The following is a 14469-nucleotide window of genomic DNA, read 5'->3' on the forward strand; positions in this document are numbered from 1 at the left end:
CATTAACTGATATCAACAGTCCAAGTGCTGCCTCTGCCCCAATCTGAAAAGAATGAGAGGAACATTTGTTAAATTTGTGGAAAAAAGACATATACTCTCTCTTTACTTACAATCTTTGTCTCTTATTAAGGCAATCCAGTGAAAATCTGAGTTTCCATAAAGAATCATGATTTCACATCATGTAACCGCTCACCTGATTGGACTGTTACCTGTCCTCTGATTGGATGGTATCCGTGGTGACCTGTGGGATTACCACTGATAACGTCCAATCAGAAGTGAGATAACAGTTCAGTCAGTTTTGGAATAAAAAATGCATGGACCAGCTTAGCTTAGTTTTCTATTTTCTGGTTTTGGTAGAACGATTCTCACGTTACCTCTCTGACCAGATCAGTGACACATTCCTAAACTCAACAAGACATTGTTCAAGTGTAGAAGTGACATTCAGCATTTTCATGATGGTCTACAGAAACTTACTGTTCCAGCTGCCTTCAGTCCAGCAGAGAGAGCTGCACCAGGGAACAGGCTGCACAGGATGCCCACAGAAGCAAGGGCACCAAGAATCATGGGAAGTGACTTTAAGTTGTCATTCCACTTCAGCCCACTACATTTTGCCAGTGCCTTTACAATGCAGTCCACCACATATTTATCTACAGCCTCAGTACTGGGACAGGACCCTTGGTTTTCTTCACTCTGTCCTCTGTTTGTCAGTGAGTTCAGATGAGATCTGATTTTTGCTTCATGCCTACTGAGCTTCTCGATAGCATCAGTTGCTTCTTTGCATGTGCTACTTGAATTGATATTTTCCATAATGTCTGAACCCAGACTGGTAGCAGCACCAAGCCCTGGCTGACCTCCTGTGAAGAAGGTTTCCATCCCTGCACCGACCTGAGAGTCAGTGCCTCCAACAACCTTACTGATCCTAACATTCTTCTTGGTGCCCTGCAGCTCAGAGGCCAGCTCCTCCAGTCTCTGTGCACACTCTATTTGTTGGTCCATGTAGGAGTAGATCGTCGGTATGAGTTCTTCTGCGATCTCCATGGTGTCAGCTGGAGGGTGGAGCTCTGCAAGAACATCAGATAATATTGACTGATTTGTTGATTGATTTTCAGAGTAGGAATTTCCTTCTTTATTTTGTCTTTGACCTGCATGTAAAGAAAGAAGCAAGTATTTCAAACTGGTACATGGTGTTCAGCCTTGTCATGAATCCAGTCAGGACTGGATTAGTTTGCTTACAGGGAAGTCTGTGTCTTTGAAGCGTGTTGAGGTTTAGTCCGTCTTGTCTTCCTTCACCCTGTGAGACCAGAACCATCACAGAGTCACCAGCACACTCTCATTCTTTACAACTACAGTTTATTGAACCTTCTGACAAATAAATAAAAAGAAATAAAACTCTATATGAGTTCATATATATGAGTTTTGTTTTGTATCATGTTTCATATGTCCAGAATTTGTTGCAATTAAAAAAAATATATATATATACAGAATCCAAAATTTTTAACCCCTTAAATTCTGAGTTTCCTCTCAAATTTTCTATAATTTCTCAAAAGTAAGACATTTTTTCCCCCATATTGTCCAGCAGCACCACACAGCATCTGTGTCTGCTACACTGAAGCTACGTGACATCACATCACTTCAACTTCTTCACAGTTACTATGGTGACTGCCCATTGTAAAGCAGTTACCACAGTGATAGCCTGTTATAAAGGAGTTACCACGGTGACAGCCTGTTATAATGCAGTTACCATGGCTACAGTCTTTTGTAGTGGTACACTGCCATCCCTGCCACGGTCACCACGGTTACCACAGTCTACATCCTTACCCATGTGACATGTTTCCAGCCAATCTTTGCTGAGCGTGAGATACGAATGACGCCTATGCGTTTGTCACAGAACAACGAGCGTGATTGGCTGGATGGTCACTGTTAATCCATTCTGTACTGACGCCACAAAGGAGCAGCTCACATTACCAAGTTTGATCCGCGCCCAAGCACGTTTGCCCCTAAAATCCAGATTATTTGACAGTGTGATCGCTCCGTATCGTGTTTGAATACAGTAACTTCCCCCGCTCTGCACGGTTGGAGGGGGTGTGCTTCAGCGCGGTGCGGGCGCATACACAAGCACATGCACGGTCACGCACGCAGTGCGCGGACGTAAATCATGCAACTTTCCTCCTGCCTCTGCAAAATTGTTTTACGCCCGCAGCGCCATTACCAGTGAATGGCCGAGTTGCTCAATCAGTAATCAGCCATGTTGTCTGTGTGGCTGTCCGTTGTGCTGCTGCAACCGCATAGAAACAAAAGTGGGTTGTACAGCAGTCTGTGTGCGGAGATGCGGCACCACGCAGGCACCAGCCGGTTCTGCCAGGTGCCGCTCCGGCTGTCAGTTGGACCTTTCTGAAGGAGGAGGAAGTTACCTCTGAAACTGTCAAGGTAAATAAACATCCAGTGTCTGATTAAAAGAAACAAAAACATTTTTTAGTTAAAGTGAAGACATGATCAATGTATTTGAACTACACTGATTCATGATGATGTTGGAACATGCCTGTTGTTGTATTTCAACATGATGACGTGCATACCGGGGGCAGTTTGGGCTTTAGGTAATGTGAGTGCAGGCCAGCCGGGGACTGGGGAGGACGATACGGCACGATACGGAGCAAATGGCCCTAATGTGAGCAGGCCCTTTGGCCTACTCACAAAAAAAAGACAAAAAAGACAAAGTCGTGAGTGCCTGCAGGACACTTTTAAACACTACAGTGACTATATTTGACAATAGCGCATCACTGGGCTTGTTATTTTGGTTATCACAGGTGTATGATAATTTTTCTCAAAATACGATAGTTTTGAGCCTCTGGTACGATAATCCTACATTTCCCACCTGGCAACACTGGTGGGGCGAGCCGGGTGCGGGACCACGTCTTCCTCGAGTGCCTTTTTTTTACTTTCTCCCTTTCCACACCTTTCCTCTTTTTCCCCCCGGATTTGGGGAATTAATGTATTAACTTCAATTCTATCACACAACGTTTTCTTCTGCCTCCTCTTCTCTCCTCCTCAGACACACACGAGTGGCGACACCCCTCCTCAACTTGCTGCCTGTTTACAGCGGACTGGGACTGTTGGGGCGGGTGTTAATCAAAACGTCTTGAGCTCTTCACAGGTTGCTGGCCTCTGATTGACCTGGCCTGTCTCTCTGACTTAAAAAAAAGGTCACACTGGTGAGACCAGCCAGACCGGACCGGCCTGACAGCTGATTGGCCTGACCGGGGACCTGTCCAAAAAAAAAAAAAAAAAAAAAAAAAAAAAAAGGCAGGCCACCAGGCCAGTGATAGGCTGGCACTTTAAAGGAAAAGAGGTTTGGTTAGTGGAGCAGGAGCATACAACCATGGCCATACAGACATACAGCAATACAGTACACGACAATGCAGACATACAGCAAACAACAACGGTAAGACAGGGTACGGTAAAAATGCACGGCTATACAGACATACACTAAGACAAAAATAGAGACAAACAGGGCAAACACACACTGAGACGCAGAGACCGACAACTATATAGACATACACTCAGGATACAAAGACAGGCAGGGTTAAACAATACACAGTAATATGCAGGGGCAACACCAACATGGTATACGGTGACAACCGTAACCAAGCTGTACAACTACAGAACTACAGCAAAGGACACAGCCACAACCATACAACAAAAATGCAGGGGGGCGTTTGGACACAACCATGTGGGAGAGACAGGTACACAATGAGCAATAAGAAAGAACAGGCCAAGCAGGTTAACAGGCAGGACGACAAGGTAAACTTACAAGGGGATAAAATATCAAAAACATAGATCATGGAATGAGGAATATTTACAACATGAACAACATATTTACAGCATCACAGTGTGACCTGGGTGGCGTCAGCGGGTATGAACGTACAACGTGAGGTGGGGGCTGAATTAGATGGCAGAAAGCAGTTGCAGGTTTCAGTAAGTATGTGTGAGACGGCCTCCTTGAAGGCCGGGATAGAAATGAAGTTGTCCAGTTTTAGGTGTTTTTGCAGAGCATTCCAGTCAGTGGCAGCGGCTGACTGGAAAGATGCATGACCAAGGGAGGATCTGGATTTAGGGGTAGTTAACTGTATGCAGGGAGGACCGGGTGTTGTATGTGACGGGGAGTCGGTGCAGCAGGCGAGACAGATAGGGGGGTGTGCGGTGAAGGAGGGTCTTGTAGATGAGGATGAGCCAGTGAATATGGCGGCGGGTGTGAAGAGAGGGCCAGCTTAATTATGCTTCAGCGTTAGAAGAGCGTACGGGGGTTGTGCGAAGCTCGCATTTCCTACGCAGCGCGTGTGTGTCCAACATACCTCTGCAAACACACAGAGCAATTCTCCTCCCACCAGCGTAGACCCTGTGACGTATGGTCACTGCTCTTCTGTACGTCTTGGTAATGGCGAGAGGACGAGTCGTATAGGTGCGGGTACTTGCGCACCTCCTCGGCCAGGCGTTCTTCCGCGAGATCCAGCATTCTCCAAAGTTTTCAAACACAACCGACGAGTCGAGACACAACAGTTGTTTTAAAGACGGCGCTGTCGGCCGGCAGAACAACAGGATGTGATGCCGGTTGCAACGAAATGCCAGAACTGATGTACTTCAGCGAACCAATCACAGCTCTTGTGGGGCTGCGGAGGGTCCGCGTAGTTACAATTTTTGGGAGGCGCGCGGCAAGGCTCTGCGGCGGTCGCACAACACAACCCCCGTAAGCTTCGCACAACCTCCGTACGCTCTTCCTACGCAGAACCATAATTCAGCCTTTACCAGTGAGTAAAGGGTGCAGTGGGTGCAGTGCAGCGTTAATTGACATTAATTAATTACAGAAAAAATAACACAACAAAAAAAAACAATAACGCATTTAATCACTATTTATTTTTGCACTCCAAACAGTGCAGAACGTTTCTCATTGCAAAAGTTCCCGGTATGCTTATGATACTGACTAGGGCCCTATAATTTCTGCGATCGCAGAATTAGCCAAATAAAATGGAATCTATTTGGAGCACAGAATATCACCGAATCTGACATAATTTGAATGAAATGTTGTTTTTGTGTGGAATATGAACATATGTCTGGGGAAAATTACATGGAAGGAAGCAAATCTGGGTGGCACAACCCCTCCAGCCATTTCACCTGCACCTGAGCCACCAAGAAAAACCATTACAACACCTGCACCACCAAGAAAAAACATTCCAACACCTGCACCACAACGTACTTCCGGCGCCGACGCGAGTGGCAGCCTTTTCAGCAGCTCCGTGTATGTCCGTGTTTGTTGTTTACTTTTTTGTTTACTTTTTTGTTTACTTTTTTGTTGAGTTGTTCCGTTTTTTATTTTCGTACCTCCGTGTGCTACCTGACTATGGATCTTCACCCGGTGAAATTCGTTTACTCGAGAAAACAACTACTTTCTCTGAAGACCAAGTCCCGTGTCGGCGTGGTTCCACATTTACCTGACGAGGTGAGGAGACTGTACCGAGGCTGCAGAGCCGGCGCTAAGCTGGAGGCTAAGCGGCTGGAGAAGAAGTGGCGATACAAACCTACGGTACCTGCGGTGATCATGGGGAATGTGAACTCACTGCCCAACAAGGTCGACGAGCTGGCTGCGCTGGTGAAAAATGTCAAGACCTACAGAGAGTGCAGTTTGTTGTGCTTTACTGAAACGTGGCTAACGACTAGCATCCCAGACGCTAACGTGGAGCTACCCGGCTTCAGCACAGTCAGGTCGGACCGAGACAACAAAGCCTGCGGGAAGCGGAAAGGAGGGGGGCTCGCGGTGTACGTGAACACAAGGTGGTGTAATCCTGGGCATGTAAGTGTGAAGATCTGCATCTGCTGCAGGGACATCGAACTTCTGGCCGTAAGTTTACGTCCCTATTACTTGCCCAGAGAGTTTGGACACGCCATTGTGGTCATTGTTTACATTCCGCCCCGAGCCGACGCGGAAGTCGCGTGTGACGCCATCCACTCCGCTGTTGATAAACTCTCAACACAGCATCCCGAGGCGCTTGTGTTGATCTCCGGGGACTTCAATAATGTGACCCTAGACAATACACTTCCTGCTTTTTTCCAGTATGTGGACTGTAACACCAGGGGAAACAAGACTATTGACCTGCTGTATGCAAATGTAAAGGATGCATACAGGGCCACCCCACTGCCTGCACTGGGAAAAGCTGACCATAATCTTGTTCTGCTGCAGCCTCACTACAAACCAAAGGTGAGGAGGCTACCCACAACCACACGGTCATTCAGGAAGTGGTCTCCTGAGGCAGAGCACGCTCTGAGAGACTGCTTTGGCACTACTGACTGGGATGTACTGCAGGGGTCGCACAGCGGGAACATCGAGGGGGTTGTAGACTGCACCACTGACTACATTAACTTCTGTATGGATGTTGTTGTTCCTGTAAGAACAGTGCGCTGCTATGCGAACAACAAGCCCTGGATCACGAGTCACATTAAAGGCCTCCTGAACCAGAAGAAGAAGGCCTTCAAAGACGGTGATAAGCAGGAGCTGAAACGCGTGCAGCGGGAACTCAGAGTCCAGCTCAGGGAGGCAAAGGAGCAGTACAGAAGGAAGTTGGAGCAGAAGATGCAGAACAACAGCATGAAGGAGGTGTGGGACGGGATGAAGATCATCACCGGCTGCAGATCCAGGCAGGGGGCCACCATTGAGGGGGATGGGGGGAGGGCGAACGAGTTGAACAACTTTTTCAACAGGTTTGACCACCCCATCTCACTCTCACCTCTGATCACCCTGCCCCCCACACCCTCATCTGCTCCCCTCCCCCCGCTACCAGTGGACAGATGCGATGAGGAGACCCCCTCCCTGCCTACAATCACAGCAGCCCAGGTGTGTGGAGAGCTGAGGAGGCTTTGCCACCAGCAAAGCTGCAGGTCCAGATGGAGTATCCCCACGACTGCTGAAGGCCTGCGCGTCAGAGCTGGGAGACCCTCTGCAGCACATCTTCAATCTGAGCCTGGAGCAGGGGAGGGTCCCACTGCAGTGGAAAACATCATGCATCGTCCCAGTCCCAAAGAAGCCACGTCCTGCAGAGCTGAACGACTTCAGGCCGGTCGCCCTGACGTCACATGTGATGAAGACCATGGAGCGGCTGCTGCTACACCATCTGAGACCGCAGGTGAGCCATGCCCTCGACCCTCTGCAGTTTGCGTACCAGGAGAAGGTGGGAGTGGAGGACGCCATCGTCTACATGCTACACCGATCCCTCTCTCACCTGGACAGGGGCAGTGGTGCTGTGAGAATCACATTTCTGGATTTCTCCAGCGCCTTCAATACCATCCAGCCCCAGCTGCTCGGTCACAAACTGACTGATATGGGAGTAGGCTCACACCTGACGGCATGGATCATGGACTATCTGACAGGCAGACCTCAGTATGTGCGACTGGGGGACTGCAGGTCAGACACTGTGATCAGCAGCACAGGAGCGCCGCAGGGGACTGTGCTCTCTCCAGTCCTGTTCACCCTGTACACGTCGGACTTCCAGTACAACTCGGAGTCCTGCCACGTGCAGAAGTTCGCGGACGACACGGCCATCGTGGGATGTATCAGCGGTGGACAGGAGGAGGAGTACAGGAAACTCATCCAGGACTTTGTAGCATGGTGTGGTTCCAACCACCTCCACCTGAACACCTCCAAGACAAAAGAAATGGTGGTGGACTTCAGGAGGACCAGGCCTCACCCGGAGCCCGTAAGCATCAACGGTGCCTGTGTGGAAATGGTGCGGACCTACAAATACCTGGGAGTGCAGCTGGATGATAGACTGGACTGGACAGCCAACACTGAGGCTCTGTGCAGGAAAGGACAGAGCCGACTGTACTTCCTCAGGAGGCTGGCGTCCTTCAACATCTGCAAAAAACTGCTGCTGATGTTCTACCAGTCTGTTGTGGCGAGCGCCCTCTTCTATGCGGTGGTGTGCTGGGGAGGCAGCATCAAGAAGAGGGACGCCTCACGACTGGACAAACTGGTGAGGAAAGCGGGCTCTGTTGTGGGCACACAACTTGAGAGCCTGACATCTGTGGCAGAGCAACGGGCGCTGAGCAGGCTCCTGTCAATCATGGACAATCCACTGCATCCACTGCACAGCGCCACCACCAGGCAGAGGAGCAGCTTCAGTGACAGGCTGCTGTCACTGTCCTGCTCCACCGACAGACTGAGGAAATCATTCCTCCCCCACGCCATGCGGCTTTTTAACTCCACCCGGAAGAAATAACTCATTATACACATACTGCAATACTGGTAGATAACACGTAAAGACTGGAGGGGAAGGGGTGATTCCATGAGGCTGGATCAAGTCTGACAGTTCCTGAATTCCCAGTACCGGGCGTCAGGTTCTGTCGACGGTCTTGGTCTCATGGTTTCACACTAACCCTGAACCTCGGTCAGAGCGTGTGTTCCTCAGGTTAGGTTATTTTCCACTGCTGTTTAAATTGTTAATACTTCTGTTTAAATTGTTCATATTTCTAATTTTTTTTTTTTATAACCCTTGTTTATAGTGTTTATATTGCTTCTGCTATTTATCATGTGCATACTGTATATTTCTTCTAAATTTGCACATTGACCTACCTCTATGCACATTTTATACACCCATGCACACGGTTTTTTTGGTTTTTTTTGTTGCACATTGCTTTTTGCACACTGGCTTGTCCTTAGATCTTATTCTGTTGTACTTAGATCTTATTCTTTATTTTTTTTTCATCTTTTTTTATTTTATTTAATCTGTAATCTGTGGATACTGCTGAAAAACTGTGAATTTCCTGCGGGATGAATAAAGTGTCTATCAATCTATCTATCTATCTACCACCAAGAAAAAACATTCCAACACCTGCACCACTAAGAAAAAACATTCCAACACCTGCACCTGCACCACCAAGATAAACCATTCCAACACCTGCACCTGCACCACCAAGAAAAAACATTCCAACACCTGCACCTGCACCACCAAGAAAAAACATTCCAACACCTGCACCACTAAGAAAAAACATTCCAACACCTGCACCACCAAGATAAACCATTCCAACACCTGCACCACCAAGATAAACCATTCCAACACCTGCACCTGCACCACCAAGAAAAAACATTCCAACACCTGCACCACCAAGATAAACCATTCCAACACCTGCACCTGCACCACCAAGAAAAAACATTCCAACACCTGCACCACCAAGATAAACCATTCCAACACCTGCACCACCAAGATAAACCATTCCAACACCTGCACCACCAAGATAAACCATTCCAACACCTGCACCACCAAGATAAACCATTCCAACACCTGCACCTGCACCACCAAGAAAAAACATTCCAACACCTGCACCACTAAGAAAAGACATTCCAACACCTGCACCTGCACCGTACGAGTCCAAAAGGCAGAGAAACTTTCCAGCTACAGCAGCACACTGACATAGATTGTGTAACTAATGCCCCTAAACTAAGGTGGTAGTACCTGCTAGCAGGTCCCATTTTAGCACCTACTCAGCCGGGGTTCCAGTCGAGCTGAGTCGAGCTGAAAATGTGACGTAAACGCCGCGCAGGCCACTGATTGGACAGGGAGTGACGAGAGCGACTCCTGCACGGAAACAAAAACCGACATTTAAAAAAAAAAAAAAAAAAAAACTGGCAACAGTGACCGTGCTTATTGATTGTCAGTGAAGTTGGCAAAGTCGGAAAATGGCGAGCAAACTGCTACCGCGGTCAAATAAAGACGTGAGACTTTTCTGAGCTTGGTGGCGGCCCAAAGAGTCCAGAGGGAGCTGGACGGTGCGCCGCCTTGCTATGACGACTCCACCCACGGCGAGGTGCTACTCAATTGTAATGGAAAACCACCTAAACCGTGTCAAGGCGAGTAGAGTCGAGCTGAGTCGAGCCGAGTAGATACTAATGGAAAAGGGGCAAAAGTGAAGAGTTGCCACTCCGCTCTATTTTCACTGGCTAACAGCAGCACACTGGCTTAGCTTGTCTATTCAGAGAAGAGGTATCTGTCATGGTTTTGTGTTTCTTGTGTTTTGTTTGGTCTTGTATCTGTTTCCTGAGTTTCATTTGCCTAGTTCCTTTCAGTGATTTCACCTGTGTCTTGTTTGCTCCTCCCTGTGCCACACCTGTCCTGTGTCTGTTAATCATCTCTGATTGTTCTGATCCCTCCCAGTGTTTCCCTCAGCCTCTCCTCTGTGTTCTCCTGTCTTGTGCTCCAGCCCCTTCCCCAGGTGTGTCTTGTTTGATGATTAGTTCTTGTGGAGTTTTTTTGTGTTCCCTGCATCACCTGTAAGTCTATTAAATATTTTGTTTGCCACTGAGCATTTTTCCTGCCTGCGGCTCCTGCTTTTGGGTCCTCCACCTTCCAGCCCCCGTGACAGGTATCACTTCGGCTGATTTTTCAATCTATGTTATCACAGGCATACTCCTGCTCATTCATTGGTAGCTGAATTGTTAGGTCTGTTTGGTAAGTAATTTACATTTTTAAAACAAATAATAATTTAACATATTGTTCAATCATTAATAACATATCATTTTCACCTTTTATTGCTATAACAACGTAATTTTTAAATAAATAAATAAAGTGTTGTTTATTTGTTACCTCAGTTAATTTAAGGTAATTTCTATTTAATTTGTGTGCATTTTAGTCATTAACATTAAAAACACACTCTTTTTTGGTCGTAAAATAAGAGTAAAAGGTAAAAAATGGAATTCCCAACAATTAAAACAGAAAAAACGGAATTTGGGAAAAAATAAAACAGATTTTATAGGGCCCTAACTGGCGCACAGGACACAACACGAAAGACAACAATGGAAACCAAAACCACTGCAAAGTCGTTGCTGGGTTTGTTGGGCACAAATTTTAGTTTTAGACAACTACCGGGTGGAAACCTGGATAAAAGCACAGTTGTGTGCAAAATGTGCAAGAAAGAATTTGCCTACCACCTCAATGCCAAACATGTTATAAATAGAAAGTTTACAAACAGTCCTGAAAAAGCTTGACTATAGCTAACTTGAATTTGAACTTGAAGTTATACAAAGAAAGTTGTATTTTAACAACTGATGTTCTACTAGTATTTTACTGTAGATGTGTGTGTGTGTGTGTGTGTGTGTGTGTGTGTGTGTGTGTGTGTGTGTGTGTGTGGCAGCCTGCCAGGTGCACTGTGCATACACAAGGTGTTGCACCTTTTATTTTCTTAACCCTATTCACAGGGAATTTCATCATCAACCTTTATTTGACTAGGCGAGTTAATTAAGAGCAGACTCTTATTTGCAATAACAGCCTAGGTGGGGGTAGTGGCCCGCTGGGGAGGGGTTTGGGGATTAAAATAAAATAAAAATAATAATAATAAAAAAGAAAAAAAAAAAGGGATAAAACAGGGACAGGGTTAAGGACAGACATGTAGTAGCCTCTCAGTCTCTCTAATTGCTTACTCTCTCCACCGGGGTCCCGTAGATCCTGAGCGGTGCATAGTGGATCCTCTGCCTCTCTCTCCTGAAGTCGACCACCACCTCCTTGGTCTTGTCAACATTCAGGTCAAGGTTGTTGTCCTTACACCAAGAAGACAGCAGCTCCACCTCCTCCAGATAGGCCGTCTCGTTGTTGTTGGAGATCAGGCCTACCACCACTGTGTCATCCGCGAATTTCACAATGATGTTGGATTGGTGTGTTGCCGTGCAGTCATGGGTGTACAGGGAGTACAGCAGAGGGCTCAGTACGCAGCCTTGGGGGGCACCAGTGTTGAGGGTACAGGAGCTGGAGGTGAGGGCTCCAACCTTCACCACCTGTGGTCTGCCAGTCAGGAAGCTCTGAACCCAGGAGCAGAGTGAGGAACTCAGCCCCAGGTCCCTGAGCTTGGTGACCAGTCTGTGGGGAACTATGGTGTTAAACGCTGAGCTGTAATCAATAAACAGCAGACGCACATAATTCCCCTTACCGGTGTCCAGGTGGGAGAGGGTGGAGTGGAGGACATGGGTGATGGCGTCGTCAGTACTCCTATTGGGGCGATAGGCGAACTGAAGGGGGTCCAGGGAGTCCGGCAGCAATGAGCAGATGAAGTCTTTGATGAGTCTTTCAAAGTACTTCATCACCACAGAGGTCAGAGCTACAGGGCGGAAGTCATTTAGACCGGCTGGGTTGGTCTTTTTAGGCACAGGGATGATGGTGGACTTTTTTAGGCAGGTGGGGACGACAGAGTGGGCCAGGGACAGATTGAAGATGGTGGTGAACACCGGAGCTAGCTGGTTGGCGCAGGATTTTAGCAGACGCCCGGGGATGCCGTCTGGGCCGGCTGCCTTCCTGCTGTTCACTCGTCTCAGAGCTCTCCTGACGTCGTGCTCCGAGAGCGAGAGTGGGCGGTCCTCCTCACCGGTCAGGCCGCCTGCCTCGATTGCGTTAGCCACAGCGCTAGCGCGAGCGCCGCCAGCCTCAAAGCGAGCGAAGAAGGTATTAAGCTCTTCCGCCAGTGAGGAGTCCACCACAGCCGAGGTGTTCACTCGTCCTCTATAAACCGTAATCGTCCGCAGTCCTTGCCACATGCGTCTGCTGTCGCGGTCGCACAGTTGTTCCTCCACCTTATCCCTGTATCGCCTCTTAGCCGCTTTCACCGCTTTCCTGAGCGTGTAGGCTGCCGCTTTGTACGGTGACATGTCTCCGGTGACGAGTCCCTCGTTGTAGGCAGCGCTACGTGCTTTCAGAGCCTCGCGGATAGACTTATCCACCCACGGTTTCTGATTAGGGAAAACCTTCACAGTCACCATAGGAATGGTATCATCTAACAGCTTGGATATAAAGCATGTAGCCACATACACATATATGAGGGGCAGATTGTGGAATATTGCATAATTAAAGTAAAGAAAATATGTTAAAAGCAGAGAATAAAACATGGCGCAGGACAGACGGATAGGACAGGAGGACAGATACCACCGTTTGTGCACTGTTTGTGCCTCTTATGAACTTTAGAGCAAATAAAACAAAACCAAATAAAGTAATCCCTTCATGTGATCTGTTCAGAATACCACCAGTTTAAACTGGAGTGGAATCCAGTTGCTCATGGTTTGTACTTTAACTGTGATTCCTGCTGTAAATAAACTAAAAGTGTGAATTAGTCTGGTCATCTTACCTGTTTCACAGTGACGTGAGGTCAGGTGTGTCGTCCGAGGCTCTCTCCTTCAGTAACGGAGGTTTTATGGAGCAGAGATGAAGGTGGCAGCGGGACCCCGACTCTCCAAAAGAGAGAGGCAACAAAAAGAGAAGAAAGAGGAAGTGATTTCCTGTTTGTATCTGAGTGGGTGAGGCTCACCACAGTTTCCTGTTCAAACACACACACACACACAACTGAGGTCCATTTTTGTTCTCTAAAGTACAAATGTTGGTCATGTACCCTCACAGGAGTTGATCCACGGGGTACTTACATGTTCCTTTTTTGGGTTGAAAGGGTACATATAAGTTCCAAAATGATCAGGGGTCCACATCTGTACCATTTTTTCCACAAACAGGGGTTCATTGACAATGTGAGGCTAAAATACAGTTTGGGGATGTATGGTTTTGCCTCTTAAACCCAAGTCCCAATTATGACTATCTCTCAGTGTTGGGCAGTAGCGGCGTTACAAGTAGCGACGTTACTAGTTTAACTACATTTGTCAGTAGCGTGGTCGTAGCGTCGCTGTTTTCCAAATCAAACAGCTTTTAAGTAGTGAAACTATTTTACTGATCAAATAGCGCGGTAGCGTCCACAGAAGCTACATTTTCCCAGCCATTTCTCAAACTTAAATGCAACGGAGCTTTTGCTGCGGTTTGACATCTGACATAGATCGGGAGCAGTGGGTGACGTCACCGCTGCTCACGGACCTGTACGTGTAGCCGACAGCCGCTTTTCTGTTTGACGTCGCGTACCTGTCCTACCTGTCTGTCCTACCTGTCCTACCTGTCTGCTGCAGCAGGACACGAGCACGTGTGTCGTGTGAACAAGCAGCTGTTAAGAAAGATCAGGATGCCTGGCCTCCATATCCACTAATAAGGAAAAAACTTTGGAACACAGAGGCAGAAACTACATGCAAACACAGGTGTGCACACATACACACACACTAACATATATACACACTTCCCCCACATTAGTATAAATGCACTACCTGCTTTTTGTTATTATGTGAAGCATGTTGTGTATTTTTGTTGCCATGGTTTGTAGCAGTAAAAGCAGAAAGAGCACAGTTTCATCAACTAATGAACTGAACATTTTTTGCCTGACTTTCTGTTTGACTGACAGTTTTATTGATCACTAAGATAGCAATGACTTGGAATGAAGTTGGTTCATGTTAAAAAAAAAAAAAAAAGTAGTTTGGTGTAGTTGAGCTCCATGTTGTCTCTGTACTGTAGCTCAGTTTGCTACATTATCTGGAGGGGAGCTTCAGTGCAGTGAAGCTTCATTTAATGCACAGTAACTGGGAAC

At 47.3% G+C, this 14469-nt stretch overlaps 1 long non-coding RNA gene across 1 annotated transcript; it reads right to left on the reverse strand.

Moving 5' to 3' along the window:
• Positions 1-951: 951 nt before the first annotated feature.
• On the reverse strand, positions 952-13219 carry LOC115363605 (uncharacterized). Its single transcript, XR_003928599.1, has 3 exons — positions 13144-13219; positions 1234-1291; positions 952-1061 (listed from the first exon to the last, which is right to left on the reverse strand). It is a non-coding gene; the product is annotated as an uncharacterized LOC115363605 (long non-coding RNA).
• Between the last annotated feature and the right edge of the window lie 1250 nt (positions 13220-14469).

This window comes from Myripristis murdjan, chromosome 8, assembly GCF_902150065.1.
Source record: "Myripristis murdjan chromosome 8, fMyrMur1.1, whole genome shotgun sequence".
Taxonomy (NCBI): Eukaryota; Metazoa; Chordata; class Actinopteri; order Holocentriformes; family Holocentridae; genus Myripristis; species Myripristis murdjan.